Genomic DNA, 15,473 nt, shown 5'->3' with positions numbered 1-15,473 from the left:
TGCCCTTGTTTTCCTCTTTATTGCTTTTCTCCTTTTCTCTCCTTGATACAATAAACTCACGCAATAGTTGTGCATATATATATATGCACCAACCGACCCAGGACCTCAAACCGACTTGTACTTGTTCTGCACTCTGAACCGAACACGACTAGTACTTTTACTCTAACACAAACTAAGACACGTTGCCTTTTCCTAATCTAAATACCCGGCAACGCTGATCACACCTTTACTAAACTTAGCTACCCAAACCTACTAGCACATGGACTAGTACTATATATATCTGACTCAACACAACTATTATCACATATGTGACCACTTAGTAGTAAATTCATCAAAACTAAACTGGGTATTGTTTGAATTACCTAACAATCACCCCCTAATCCAAACATCCGATTCTTTACTTACCAAATACACAGACGACCATCTCTTCAGCTTGTCACGCCGGTTGCCTCCGGTGACGTGACTAACCGGACCACAACTTCTCTCTTCATGGCCACCACTTCACCACCATCTTTTCTTTTTCATACTGACTTGCAGACTGGAACCAACGATTATTCAGACTATCAGTCACGCTGACACATCTTAGCGTGCTACATGCCGACTAAACGCATAGCCTCATGCAGGAACTCGACTTAACTGGTGCGCGTCCACCTTCACGTTGATCTTCATCCTCACATCGGTTTCTTTTTGCACACGGGGAGACACATCTTTTCACCCGTCACACCTTCACATCTTTTTCTTTGTCGTTGGTGACGCAACTTACCAAACGACACCTCCTATCCAACAGCAACACAACTCGTCATATACGTGCAACTCATCTCCACCGTATATGAACTCGCTGAAACTCCACCACCACGAATGGAAACTCAAGGCACGAATTCCTTTTTCCGCCCGCTCTCACCCGCAATTCTCCTCCGCCAGTGACGCATCTCAACTGCAGCAGAAGACTCACACACTTGAACTCTTGGACGCTCCTTACAAGAACTCATGTGCACACACCTTGACGACAGCTCGCAACTTTGTCGCCTCTTCCTCGCACCCCCCAACGATGATCTCGATGATTTCCTCGGTGTTGCAACTTCGACATCTCCATAACCATCAATGATCACCAACGCATTGTCGACGATAGCCTGCCACCCTCCTCCTGGTTGTTCTGCCGAACGACAATCACATGTCGCCTCGCTTGCGACGGCATCGTCACCGCCTTCTCGTCGTCCATCCGCGGAATGACTACCGCCTGATCCTCCACGTCGTTGCTCCACCAAGCGATCGTATTGCCCGCTCTTTCCTCGTCGTTGCACCACCCAACGACTATATCACCTGCCCCTCGTCGCTGCACCACCCAGCGACTATATCGCCCGCCCCGAGGCGCTAGTCGGGTCGCCACCCCGGGTCAAGCGCGGCTTGAAATCGACCTTGCTCTGATGCCAATTGTTGGAAATTCTCCCACAGGATCGATCACATCAAATACGATGAACATACGCACACACAAAACTTATAGCCAAGGGCCCTTGTCGTGCCCTTGTTTTCCTCTTTATTGCTTTTCTCCTTTTCTCTCCTTGATACAATAAACTCACGCAATAGTTGTGCATATATATATGCACCAACCGACCCAGGACCTCAAACCGACTTGTACTTGTTCTGCACTCTGAACCGAACACGACTAGTACTTTTACTCTAACACAAACTAAGCCACGTTGCCTTTTCCTAATCTAAATACCCGGCAACGCTGATCACACCTTTACTAAACTTAGCTACCCAAACCTACTAGCACATGGACTAGTACTATATATATCTGACTCAACACAACTATTATCACATACGTGACCACTTAGTAGTGAATCCATCAAAACTAAACTGGGTATTGTTTGAATTACCTAACAAGACTTATAGCCGTAAACACTGGATGCACCTAAAATTTTCCTGACCGACTATGTGTATGCACAACACAGCACTGTACACGATTGTCCATTACAATCACACTATCCTGAATTCTGATAACCAGAATGGCAGAGTGTGAAGCATCAAACTTATTGGCACACACACTGAAATGCTCTGTGCCGAATGCCCATGAAACTGATAACTGTGCATGCAATCATCAAACTGAGGAGCAAAAAAGAAAGAAGGCTCAAGCAAAACATTGCCGTATCCAAATTAAAAGACAGCTGAGATGATACCACAGAGAACATGACCATGTCACCATCTAATTGCATTGTCTCTTGCGGGATGCCAAACCAATTCAATCCATGTATGATTGTATGATGATGGGACAGAGAGAATGTGCTTGCATGATTGTGTCCGTCCCTTTAGCTTGGACGTGAAATACTACTTAGTAGTAATCGGCAATTTTCAGAATGAAAGAAAGAAAAAGTCGTGATCACTACCGAGTCCATTCTAAATTCCCAGCTTCATGTTCATGTTGATGCTTGCTGGTAGTATGGGTCAATAGAAACCCTGAAGCTGAAAGCCTGGGCCGCCTCCTGCCCCTGTCCCTGCGCCGCCGCCTGCCCCTGTCCCTGTCCTTGCCCCTGCGCCGGCGCATCCGCATCCACGGCCGCATCCGGAGCCGGATGCACGACCGGATGGCTGGGCCGCGGGACCACGGCGGCGGGGTAGTTCCACCAGCCCAAAAATTGCTCCACTGCGGAGTGAGCACGCCGGCTGGGATTTTGAAGGAGCGCGTGGACGGTGGCCGGTGGTCTGTCTGCTCCGTCCTTCTTCTTGGCCGGTTGGCCCCCGCCTCCCTCCCTCTCACTCTCACTCTCACTCTCACTGAGAGTGAAGTGAGCGAGCGCGTACCAGTTCGTGCACTCCGCGTGTAGGGGGGTTGGCGTGCGCGCGCACCCTCCTCTCCCTGGCAACTTCCGAGAAGCTCACTCCTTGCCTTGGCATGGCACCCAGAGCAGAGCAAGCAAGGCCGGACAGCAAGGCGGCAATGCCGTAGCGAAACGACAGAATAATGGATGGATCCACACGGACATGTCATGGAAGATGTACTCGCCGCGAATAGATTGTCCGCGGCCACCGTGGCGCCGGCCACACCCGCTGCCACCATTGCTACTCCCGGTGCTACGCGTTCGCTTCAGACACTCTCTCAAAAACTGGCACTACGTGCGGAACCAGGCTCCACCCATGCGCCCCCTCCTTCAGAGATAATAGACTCCTTAGCTGCTTCCAAGAAATCTCCCCCTGCCTTATACACTTTTCACATCACCAAGTTGGCTAGTTATGCTCGCAGAAGCGTACTGTTGAACCATGGCTATATTTGTGCAAGGTCAATGATGCACCACAATAGACAAAGACAAAATAGTAGCGTCAAAGAAAAAAAACACCTCTTTTTCTTCCTCCTCCCGCCTTGTTTTATTGAGTGTCTGCCTGTTTCTTATAGCGATTAAATGAATCAGTACAGCCTAAATATAAAGCAAAACGTGAATATGCCATCGAACTTGTGGCGACCGATTGTTTCGTTTGTCTAAGCAACCCTCTCAAGAATTTCGTGTACAATTTAATAACATTGTATCACCCATTGTCATGTGTACAATGGAAACAACTTATGTAGGGCAAAATTTTGTGTTTTGACCCTTTTAACAAAGAATTTCAGGATATGACCCTGGTTTGAAATTTTTTCAGGATTTGACCCTTTTCCCTACCGCCAGGGGCTCTGGCGGTAGGGTTAGACAGCCTACCGCCAAGGCCCCTGACAGTAGGGTACTTATCCACGTCAGCACGCGGAAACGACCACTGTCCCCCTTCGTCGCACCCTACCACCAGGGGACCTGGCGGTACCCTATCTAACCCTACCGCCAGAGCCCCTGGTGGTAGGGTTCGGGCAGTTATTTGCCCCGAAACCCCCGCGCCCCTGCCCATATCCGCACCCCCCTCCCCCCGTCGGCAGTTCCTTATTTTCTCCCCCAAGCCGCCCCTCTCTCCCTCTCTCATCTCCTCCACTCCCCCCCTCGGATCTTCACCGATTCTTCACCGTTTTTGTGGATCGAGATGGCCCCGAAGAGAGAAACGTAAGCTCCTCCAATCCCTCCAATTAGTTTTTGCAAACTTGCTTCCGATACGACGCATTATTTGCTTGAAATCCCTCATATTTTTGAACTTAGATTGGATTTTTTTCACCTAAGATTGATTGTAGTTATAGTTCTTAGTTCTTTAGTAACTAGTGGTATTGGATATGAACTCTAATCAATATTTCATATGTTAGTGCGAAGATGAACCCTAGTTCATAATTTTTTTGTTAAAAAAAATTATGATGTAATGTTGATATGAGGATGAACCCTAGTTTGATGATGCATGTTGATATGATGATATGATCTAGTGTGAAGATGAACCCTAGTTTGATGATGCCTGTTGATATGATGATATGAGGATGAACCCTAGTTTGATGATGCATGTTGATATGATGATATGATCTGGTGTGAAGATGAACCCTAGTTTGATGATGCCTGTTGATATGATGATATGAATATGTTGTTTGGAAAATTTTATTTAAAAATATGATGATATGATGTATGTTGGAGGATTTTTTTTGATATGATGCATGTCGATATGATTTGATCCATCATGTGTAGTAGTTGTTGTTGGAGGAATATGCTTAAAATTTTATTTTGATATGATGCATGTTGATATGATTTGAGTTCATTTTTTGTTTATGTATGCTTTATGCTTATGGTGGTTTTGTTTATGAAATTTTATTAAGGCGTCCACGTCTTACGGACAACATCGGCCCACGGTACTCCATGCTGGAGTGGGCATTCGACAAGGGTCATCGTGCCTGGTTCATAGAGAACGGAGAGGTAAGTGATACGAATGAAATTTTGATGAAAGTTTTCGGATTGATGAAAATAATTTCGTAACTTTTGGCATTCACTTTTTGACAGATGCTCCAGCCACTGCGCATGAGGGGTCACGGGGTTCATGGGCATATGGACTACGACGAGCGCTACGCGTCGTTCTTCAAGAGAGCCCGTCTGTTGGGTTTTGTGTTGCAGTTCAAGCGTCAGCCACCGACGCTTGTCCACGCAGCTCTGACAGCGTTGATTGACCGGTGGTGACCGGAGACCCATTTTTTCCATCTGCCATGCAGGGAGATGACGGTGCCCCTCGAGGATTGGGTGATGATTACTACCATGCCGATTGAGAGCCATGCACTCACCGGGCGAGTGGAGAGGACCAACTGGCAGCAGAGGGTTGCAGCCCTCATCGGCGACTGCCCCGCTGTCAAGGGTAACCGTACATCCGGTGTGTCGTTGACCTGGCTCTCGGAGCACCGGCAGAAATGCCCCGAAGGCGCCGACGAGACGACCATCGCGTGGTACGCGAGGGCCTACCTGTGGTATCTTCTCACGAAGGTCGTGTTTCCAGACAGCTCCGGGAACTCTGCCAACTGGTCGTATCTCTTCTTCCTAGCGGACTGGGAGGTAGGGTACAGTTGGGGGACTGCATCTGTCGCCTACCTATACCGTTTGGTAAGAGAGGATCTAATTGCCTACCTACCTACGAAAGTGTGTCCATGACATTTTCTTATATCTGATCCTCATTTGATGTTTTGGAGCTTGACGACGCAACGCAGAGGACGGGAGACAAGTCCAATATGGGTGGCTTTGTCTGGGCCTTCTCCATTTGGATGTGGGAGCGTCTGCCGGTGGGGCGTCCGGAGAAGTTGCCAAGACGCCCGTGGGGTGCCTATAGCGAAGACGGCGATGAGACTCGACACCCCACCGTAGCTTACGAGTGGGACGTTGTCAAACTCTACACGGGCCTAAACAAGACTTCGTACAAGACCTACACCAACGAGTTGGACGCTTTGATGCATACGCAGGTATATGAACTCGCTCAACACATTTCTCTTTGATTCCACTTTTGACCGAGAGTGGGAACTTACCAATGTATATGTAACAGGTAAACTGGTGGCCGTATCATGACCGAGAGTGGGACTTTGATCTAAATGTGATGCGCGATGCGGACCGTGGTCTCTGGCGGTGCATCGTGCCCATGATCTGTGTGTACGCCGTCGAGTGGCACCTGCCACACCGCGTGGCCACGCAGTTTGGGATTTATCAGCATACCCCACCGGGCCAGCCCACCGGTATCGGCGGCCACGCGCTCCACCTGTGAGCGCTTTATTCTCCGTGCCCATGAATTCATTACGCTTATCATGTTTCTTGTTGCTTATGATGATCTCATTGCGCTTATGATGATTCTTGTTGCTTATGCCTTGCAGGATGAGCCGACAGAAGAATCAGTCGATCACAGACTGGGGAAAGGAGCATAAAACTCATGTGACAGAGTGGAACCGACGGAGGTACCGTAACGACGTGGAGAGGAAAGTGACTGACTGTGATGCTTACCTGAGCCGACGCATGTGGTGGTACGATGATGGCCAGAAGCACCGTCTTCGTCTCAGGCCTCGGTGGACGAAGGAAGACATTGCGGAGCTGGAGAGGGATGACCCCAAGGAAGAGGCCTACCAGACCGGCATCAGAGACATGCACAGTGGATTTAGGGAGTTTGCACCCCTCATCAACAGAGTGGTAAGTTTGAACCGACGGTTGTATTTAAATTAGTTTACTCGTCATCGTGACTGACTTATGAAGTTGCAGTCTGGTGAGCTGAATAGATGCATCTTTGAAGCCTCAGATGCACTAGGTGATCTCCCCGGGAGCATAGAATCTGAGAACAAAGTGAGGGGACGATGAAGGTACAATTTCAGCCTCCTCGAAACAGATGCATCTTGTTCACTTGCAATCAGTCGATCTGATACTTATTATGCCCTTGTTTCATTGTGAGTGCAGAAGTTCATGAAGCGTTGTCGCAAGCTGGTAGGGCTGCTTGGGTGTGCTGGAACTGGGTCAGTTGAAGCTTATCAGCCAGTAGCCACACAGGGTCTCATCGGCTCATCGAGCCATGCTCCCTCATCGTCTAGGTTGGTTGGGGACGAGGAGGAGGAGGAGGACGAGGACGAGGACAAGGACGAGGACGAGGAGGAGGCCACACATGAAGAAGGGGAGGAGGAGGAGAGCAACAAGGAGGAGGAGTACGATGAAGATTATGGACCTCCACCAACTCAAACATCTCAAGCATCTCAGCTGCCGAAGAGGTATCCAAAGAAGAAGGATTTGCTAAGTCCAGACCCTTTCCAGAGACCGGTTCCTCGCCGGCCCAAGAAGAAGACCGGAGAGACTCGTTCAAAGAGTAACGAGGATCGTACCTCCAAGAGGGGAAGGAGCAACTGATTATGCTCTTCGATACTTGACTCTTTTAGTTTGGTTGAACTTCGTTTGATTGAACTTGTCTAGTGGTTGTGAAACTACGTGGAACTATGTGTTTGCTATTTGTGGATCTATGTGTTTGCTACTATGTGGAACTCCGTTGAAGTTCGTTTGAAATGTTATATGCACAAGTTATCTAATGTGGATCTATGTGATGCCCAAGTTTAATTGTTTAAAATCTGTGATATTGCTGTCATATTTGTAAAACTTGCTGTGGTATTGCTGTCATATTGAATTCGAAAACAAGCAACCAAATGAACTAGAAACAACAAAACAGAGAACCCTACCGCCAGCCCCCATGGCGGTAGGGCGCACCTACCGCCAGTGCCCTTGCATTTTTTGTTACAGAAGCTTTACAATGGAAAAACACAGGACCCTACCGCCAGGGGACCTGGCGGTACGGTCACACAGCCTACCGACTGCCCCCATGACGGTAGGGTGAACCTACCGCCAGGTCCATTGCACATTTCGTTACAGAAGGTTTGTGCGGCAAAACCCTGCCACACCCTACTACCAGGGGATCTGGCGGTAGGGTTAGGCTACCGCCAGGCCCCCTGGCGGTAGGTACTTATCCACGTCAGCGCAGTCAAACGACCGTCGTCCCCCTCCGTCGGCACCCTACCGCCAGGTGCTTTGGCGGTATGTTGTCTAACCCTACCGCCAGAGCCCCTGGCGGTAGCAAAAGGGTCAAATCCCGAATGTTTTTGAAATCAGGGTCAAATCCTAAAATTCTTTGTCAAAAGGGTCAAAACACGAAATTTAGCCCTTATGTGGTGACTTATGTTTTCCTATCTACTTCCAAGATACTTCCTCCTTTCACACTAGGTAGGTGGTTTGTTGGAAAGAATGTGTTCAACCCTTGCATTGCTATATCAGGGTAAGGCAAGGCCAAAGGGCCCGGCATATCTGGCTAGCGGAGCTCCTCTCGCGCTCGCGCTCGCGCTCGCGCAGGTGCAGGCGCTGCCGCCACCGACTGATCTCCCCCCTCCGGCCACCTCAGGCCCAACCAAGCACAGATCCGGGACCCTCCAGCGTCCTCACTCCATCCATCCCAAAGCTCGGCGTCGTCTTTGCCGGCCCTCTCCCCGCGGAGGGGTTCGAGTCGGGCCCTCCCCCTCTTTCTGTCCCGCTCCCGTGCGGCCGCGCCGGGCTGCACCGGGGTGCCCCTGCGGGCTCGAGCAGGCCTCCTGCACCTCCCTCTCCTCTCGCCGCCGCCGAAGGCGTCACCGGGCAAAGCCCTGGCAGCGCGGCGGCGGCGGGACCCCTCGGTCACCGTTCTCGAGAGCGGGGGCGGCGCTGCTCCGCTGCTCCAGGCGGTGATGCTGTGGGAGGGTGGTGGCTGGGCATGGTCGGCTCGACTGGACTTAGTGCTTAGTCGGGCGCTGCTCGACGGGCAGTGGAGGCTGGATCTCGGGGCGGCGGACCCAGGACGGTGGCGGGTGACGATGGCTGTGGTGTTCACGTGGGCGAAACAGTGGCCCTGGTATGCCGGCTGGTCCAGCCGGTCTTCGGTCGTGGGGTGCGGCTGCTGGTGAAAACCATGCCTGTTGAGGGTGTCATCGCTGCAGCTCGTCTCCTGACTGAGTTTTCGGCTGTTGGGACTCGTGGATGGCGCTAGTCCAAGATGGTGGCAGATGGTGTTGCCGGGGCGGCGGCCCCGGGTTCGGTGGTGGCGACTTCGGCCAGGGGGTGGTGTGTGTCTGGCCGCGGTGGATCGTGGGATCCCGTGGCCAGAGTGAGGTCGGTCTCGGCAGAGGTGGTGGTTAGTGGGCGGCGGTCGGTGGTGGCAGGTGGTAGGCACATCTCCGGGAGAAATCCTTGCTCCGGTCTTCACCGAAGCCGACAACGGCGGTGCCTGCGGGTGCCGCTATCTTTCTTGAAAGCATCGTCCTGGAGGTGCTCCTCCTTCAACCCATGGCTTTGGCTCCGGAGGGAAACCTCAGATCTGCTGGATCGGGCGATGGGGGCGTCTTAGCGTCTTTCTCCTCCTTGGGGGCATCGTCTCAGAGCCGGCTACGACGGAGAGACTGGTGGATGATGGCATCTTCGCCGTCAATGGCGGCATCTTCGCCGTGTGGTTTGCTGAGGTGGGGCACTGGTTTCTGTTTGGCAACGATGGTGGCGTCGAGAAGAGCTTGGGTCGCGGCATGATCTTCGGTAGTCGGTTCTTCCCGGCGTTTCCGAGGTGCTCTTCCGTGGTTGCTTGGTTGCTTTGAAGTCGGAGCTGTGTTGGAGCGAGTCCAGGTGGTGACGCTGACAAACACTCGGCGGTCGTTTGTAGAGGGCACGGTCGGCGCAAGTCCTGCATATTTCCCTTCTGTTTCTCGTCGTCGAAGTCAGAGCTGTCGGTTGCTTGCAAGTGTGGCCATCTGTTGGCATGTGCTGTCGTGGATTCTGTTCCATGTCGGTTGCCAAGTTGGCCGGTGGTGCCCATGTCATGTGGGTTGTGTTGTATCGGTTTTAGCCCGATTTTTCATCAATTAACCGGGCAATTCTCTTCTTCTTAATCAATAAAAATGGCAAGTCTTTTGCTTCGTTTCAAAAAAAGGCCAGCATTGTACTATAGCATCATCAGTTCGTGTATTGTACTGTACCTTTTCTCATTTTTCGTCTTTTTTCCTTGTTCCACTCGTAATTCCTTTTCCCTCACGCTTCTACTGAGATGGCTACTCGTTTTGCAGGAAGCAGTTCAACATTGCAACCGTACTTCTTTTCTCTATCTATCTTCCACACTCAACGTGGACTTATAAATGGGGCAGCTTCCACACGCTGGAGCGTTGGCCATGCCCTTGAAGGGTGGTTTGGTCCACAAAGTGCAACTCTTTAGTTTTCTTTATCCTCTATCCAATGCATCATCATTCATTTTACATCTCGATCTATCGGTCGTTCAATACATCTATTTTGGTTAATATATACATTGTAGTTTCACGCACCCGTCTATTTTGGTTAATTAGTTGTCCCTCACGTACTGGGTTCCTACGTGAATAACTAGATATTTACATTTTAAATAATGGAAAGCATGAGTGCGCCATCCAACCTACATGGCAACGTTGAAGTAATTTGTGACCATTGAAGTACTTCCGCATGTTGTTAAACAGCATGGTTTTACTGTTATGCCATATGATTTAAAAAAACGCCATTCCGTAACTTGCTTTTCTGTGTGCGGAGCATAATTTTTTATTCTTATAAAGACATCATGCACTTATTTAGGTATGGCCATGCATATTAAAACATGGTAATCCCCTAAAAAAGCATGTTCAAGGGCATCCTTCGGTGGTGGATTTTTCAAATGGATTTAAGTAGAATTTTTAGGAGTTTTTGCTATAAAGCCTCTGGATCATAAGTTCCGTCTTGTAAATTTCCAGTAATTAAAATGCATTCTTATGAACTCCCGCCCATAGAAAAAATAAATACATAGACCATCTCATCTATTCTCTCTCCTTATTTCCTTTTAGAGACGGCAAAAAATCTCTTAATTATTGAGAAGATGCTCTCCCTATGTCTAGAATCAAACACTCATGTCTTCATTTCTTATGGACTATAAACGATCATCTGTTCAAAATTTCAAGTTTATTGATTTCATAAACCATGTTTTCACACCAAGATCATAAGACAGTCATCTAGAAAGAGCTATCTATCTATCTACCTTCAGGTCACCAACCTTAAGTGGCTTTGGCAAAAGCTACTAGCTAACTACTGCTCATATTATTACTTTTTGAAAAGGAGGATGACCCATGGCTGCTGCATCAGGGTGACGCATGCAGTCATTTTATTAATTATTCATCAAGACCTTACAAAATAATACATCAACATGTCTGAAGCCACTAACTTGACGACATTTGTCGCTACTTTTATCTACTTAATGAAGAGGTGCAGATTGTCGGGGCTGCATACCCAGACCTCCCATCAAATCACAACATCTAAAACCAGGGGGCCCAACAATGCATGTGAACTTTCATGAAAAGTTTCTCGCCCTTCACAAGTACGACCAGGTAGGTCGTTGTTGGTCGATGATCTCGCTCCACCCTCCCACAAGGAGCATCCACCTGTCGGCATCTCGACAAGCCATACCTTCTCCACCCGGTCGGACGAGGGCCAGTGGTTGATTCCCATCGGATAGGAGTACACTAATTTGTATATAGATACAATAGGATGAAATCAATTCACAATCACAGAATCAGTTAATTGATTGGACCGGAAGAACACATTTGCACGAGTATAAAGGAGGGGGTGGATTTTTATATAGGAGAAGCTATTATTTGTTGTGGAGGTCCCCTCTTGATTTCTACGGATCTTCAACAGCTCACCTCTCATCTCGGTACTCTTCTTCACATATCCTCCCAAGAGGAAATTTCTCCACACCTCCTACCAGTGTACTTATTTGTGGTAACACGGTGAGGATGATGTTTAATGAGCAGAAGCTATGAAGTGTTTTACTTATAGAATCAAAAGTTTGCATTTAATTTTTTTTCCTTCAAGATCACATTTACACTTTGTTGTTAGAATAGTTCTTCATTTGAAGGAGTATAACACAGTTGATTCAACACAAAATGGAGGCATGAGTATGAACAAATGGTAATTCGATGGGGGAATAACTGAGAAACATAAGGCATCAAACGTTGCTCGTATACTTTAGGTGCCACATGAAGCATCAATTTACCAAGTGAGGGCCAACGGCAAACTAAGAATGCTACAAATTTTATGGCCATGTTAACAAAATGAGAAAGAAGTTGCACTGAACATCAAAGATAAAAGAGGAACACCATTTTTTAGCGGTTCCATCTCTCCCCTCCTCGCTAAATTCCCGATGCCTCTTAAGCCTACATGTTACCTACTGCTTCTCATGAAGCAAGTGTTGTTATGTTCTTGTGCCAACCCTATCTCAACTTTTATTGAGGAATTGGTTCAAAATATTCATTTTATAAGGACATGGTATGTGGCTAGCCGAATTATTCACCCTCTACCATGACATGGCACAATGAATGGGTAATTTGGTAGAACTAGAGGTCAATCATATTATCACAGTGTTTGTTTATTATTATCGTCCCAGAAAAGATAAGCCAAGATACTATGCTACAAAACAATGCATCAATTGTAGAAAAGACCCCTAAATGTAACAAAAATTAAAGCCATGTCCATAAACCACCTAGCGACGAGTACAAGCACGGGCGGTCCACCGTCATCACCCTCTCTGACCAGAGCTAGGCAAACCTTGTTATAGTTGACAGTTGGGAAGTCGTCATGCTAAGTCCCAAATGGCCATCACACTAGAACAAAAACCCTCGTCAACAATTAGAAATTTTGATCATAAGGGTCATACCTCCTATAAAGTCATCAGTGACCACAAGAATCACCCAAATTAGTCAGATCCAATGGAGACCAATGTCCACCACGTCCAAGCAAATCCACCGAAAACACACCTTCACAACAGACCTTCACACACCCTCCAGTAGTGTTAGGTGCACCGTCAAAGCAGGAATAGTGCGTCAAGGAGATTATTATAACTCTGGTATGCCACTACCGCCTCCATACCCTGACTAGAACACTAAAACTGTGTAAAGGAAAGATGTTAACCCTTCAGCTGATGAGGGGCTGAGGTCCACCGCACCTCTAAGATCCATAGGGCTACCGGAGGCAGGGAGAACCGTTTACAACACCAACAAGAGGGGTTGAAACCCTAATCGTCTCTAGATCGCCTGTAGAGGGGGGGGGTGAAACGGTAGATCAAGATCAATACAAAAAACATGTTATACAAGTGAGAGCGTGGCTCCTCATAATAAAAGTTGTATTTGCTATATACTATTTGACAAAAATAACATTTCAACAAACCACTTCGCCCAAAGTTTGTATAGACTACACACACATGTAGATGAGCAACTTTTAAGATCAACTCGGTACAAATTACTAAGACACAAACAACTACATATGTGCAACCATTTTTTTAAAAAGGAGGTTAAACCCCCGGCCTCTGCATCAATTGATGCATACATCCATCTTTATTTATTATTTCACAAAGGACTGACAAGGACATGCATCAAGCCATCCGAAACCACCACTCACACCTATAAACTCGATAATATGGAGTGCTCTCACCCCCCATATCTAAAACCGGTGTCCTCGCCGATCCATCCACATAACGTATCGGAACCAACAGCCGGTGCGGTAGAACTAAAGCACACACCACATGCACACATTTTAGAAGCCGCCATCATCATCGGACCACTGACCCATCTTCAGGAGAGAGGTCTGCATCATCCTTGCCAGTCCGGACATCCGTCGACGCCACCACGGCGCCAACGGTGCCACCGCCCTACGCATCCATCCAGACACGAAGACTCTGAAAGATCTGTCATGCGTAGCACCTGCCGACTAGGCATGACACAGCGTAGCACCTGTCGGTCAGGCATGACTTGACATCTCCACCGAAGCTCCGTGCAAGACTTAGCAGCTCCACCTCCTCCCTTTGTCTTCCAGCGCTGCTCCACAAACGATGCTCTCAAGAGAGAAACGACACAACAGTATTGCCATCGTTCGATCTAGATGACCAGATCGTAGGGTTTCCCCCGAAGCAACACGAGTGGGTCGACAGAAGTTACACGACGATGCCTGCAACAAGGTAACACTACTAGGGAAAAGCTTATACACAGGATCTTACCAGCAGCGAGTTTTAAAATAAGGCGATGCTGCAATGTAGCAATAGCGCGCTCCGTCAATATGCGCTGCTGAAATAGACATGTCAGCAGCGCGCCTCTTCTAAGCCGCGCTACTGCTATAATTCCCACGACCCCGCCGCGAAGCTAGTTCTAGCAGCAGCGCGTTTACTGGGACCGCGCTACTGATAGGTAGTTCAGCAGTAGCGCCTTTGCCTTTAGAGCGCTACTGCTAAAACTAGCTATCTCCACCCCCACGTACGCTCCTCTCCGCGATCCACACTCACACACTCAGACTCACTATCCCTCAACCCCCCCCCCCCCCCCCCCGCGCGCGCCGGTCCTCCCCTGTCGGCGGTCGTCGCCCCGGCCAGCCGTCGTCGCCTACCCCTCTTCCCTCTGTGCCGCCGTCAACTACTCCTCCTCGCTGGACTCGGTACCGTCCTCCTCCTCCGTCCTCCCTCGACTCGCCGCCGGCCGGCCCCTCCTCGCTCCGCCTTCCTCCTCCGTCCTACTCTCTTCTCCCTCCTCGAGTCGTCCCTCCTTCTCCCTCCTCCCTGCTACATTTTGATTTAGTAGGCTAGTTCATATGCAACATTTTGATTTAGTAGGCTAGTTGATTTAGAACATTTTGATTTAGTAGATTTAGTAGGCTAGTTGATTTAGTTGATTTAGTAGGCTAGTTGATTTAGTATGCACCATTTTATTGTTATTTTTTCTGTACATGGATATGTAGATGTTTTTATTTTTTTGTAATAAGTTATTTTTTGGCAAAATGTAGGTGCCAATTTAGTTAAAATCACATGCTACTGTTTTTCTTTCATGTGAAGTGGATCGTTAATCCTTTGCTCATATTGCTTTAGGAAAATGGCGCCGCCACCACCACCACTATGTCGACTGTGCAAGTCAAGGTGCGCCAGCAGCCTTGCAACTGACAAGCTGTTCGGCATCTACTTCCAGCCGAATTTTCGTCATGTGAAGGTAAGAAATTAGATGAAATGTAACAACTATTTTATTTTTAGTGTTGACATTAATGCATTGTGTCATTTTGCTTTTTTTACACAGATCATCCCATGCAATGTGAGGTTGAAATTCAACAAGCTGACAGGAGACACTGTGACATTTGAGGCTCCTGGGGCCGTGCACTATGGAGGTCGAGAAAGGAAGCAATATGTCGCAGATTGGAGGAGATGGATGGGCCCGTTTCATCGCCCACATGCGTCTTACTGGTGGTGAGTTGATCAGGTTCTCCTTTAGAGCAGAAAGACCCAAGCTGGCTGTCATTTATCTCAACCTGATGGAAGATGATGAAGATGACGAAGATGATGAGAACCCACTTCATGAAGCCATCATAGCTCAGAGAATGAGGCTGAGCGAGGAGGAGGTGCGCAACCTATGGGACATAATTCCGCCACGTGATGACTTTGTCGGGGTGCCATTCGTGACCCGCCTGACAAGTACCATGTTCGATCGGCATGAAATGGTATGTTATACTGACTGTAGTAAGTTGATGATATATATATATATATATATGCTTTATTGTTAT

The 15,473-nt window shown here is 48.4% G+C and overlaps 1 pseudogene; it reads left to right on the top strand.

The window, feature by feature from the left end:
• Window positions 1-3,996: 3,996 nt before the first annotated feature.
• On the top strand, window positions 3,997-8,652 carry LOC123101562 (uncharacterized; annotated as a pseudogene).
• Window positions 8,653-15,473: the final 6,821 nt, after the last annotated feature.

Source organism: Triticum aestivum, chromosome 5A (genome assembly GCF_018294505.1).
Source record: "Triticum aestivum cultivar Chinese Spring chromosome 5A, IWGSC CS RefSeq v2.1, whole genome shotgun sequence".
NCBI lineage: Eukaryota > Viridiplantae > Streptophyta > Magnoliopsida > Poales > Poaceae > Triticum > Triticum aestivum.
Note: the sequence above shows the minus strand (reverse complement) of the source record. Positions and strands in the feature narration are given on the sequence as shown.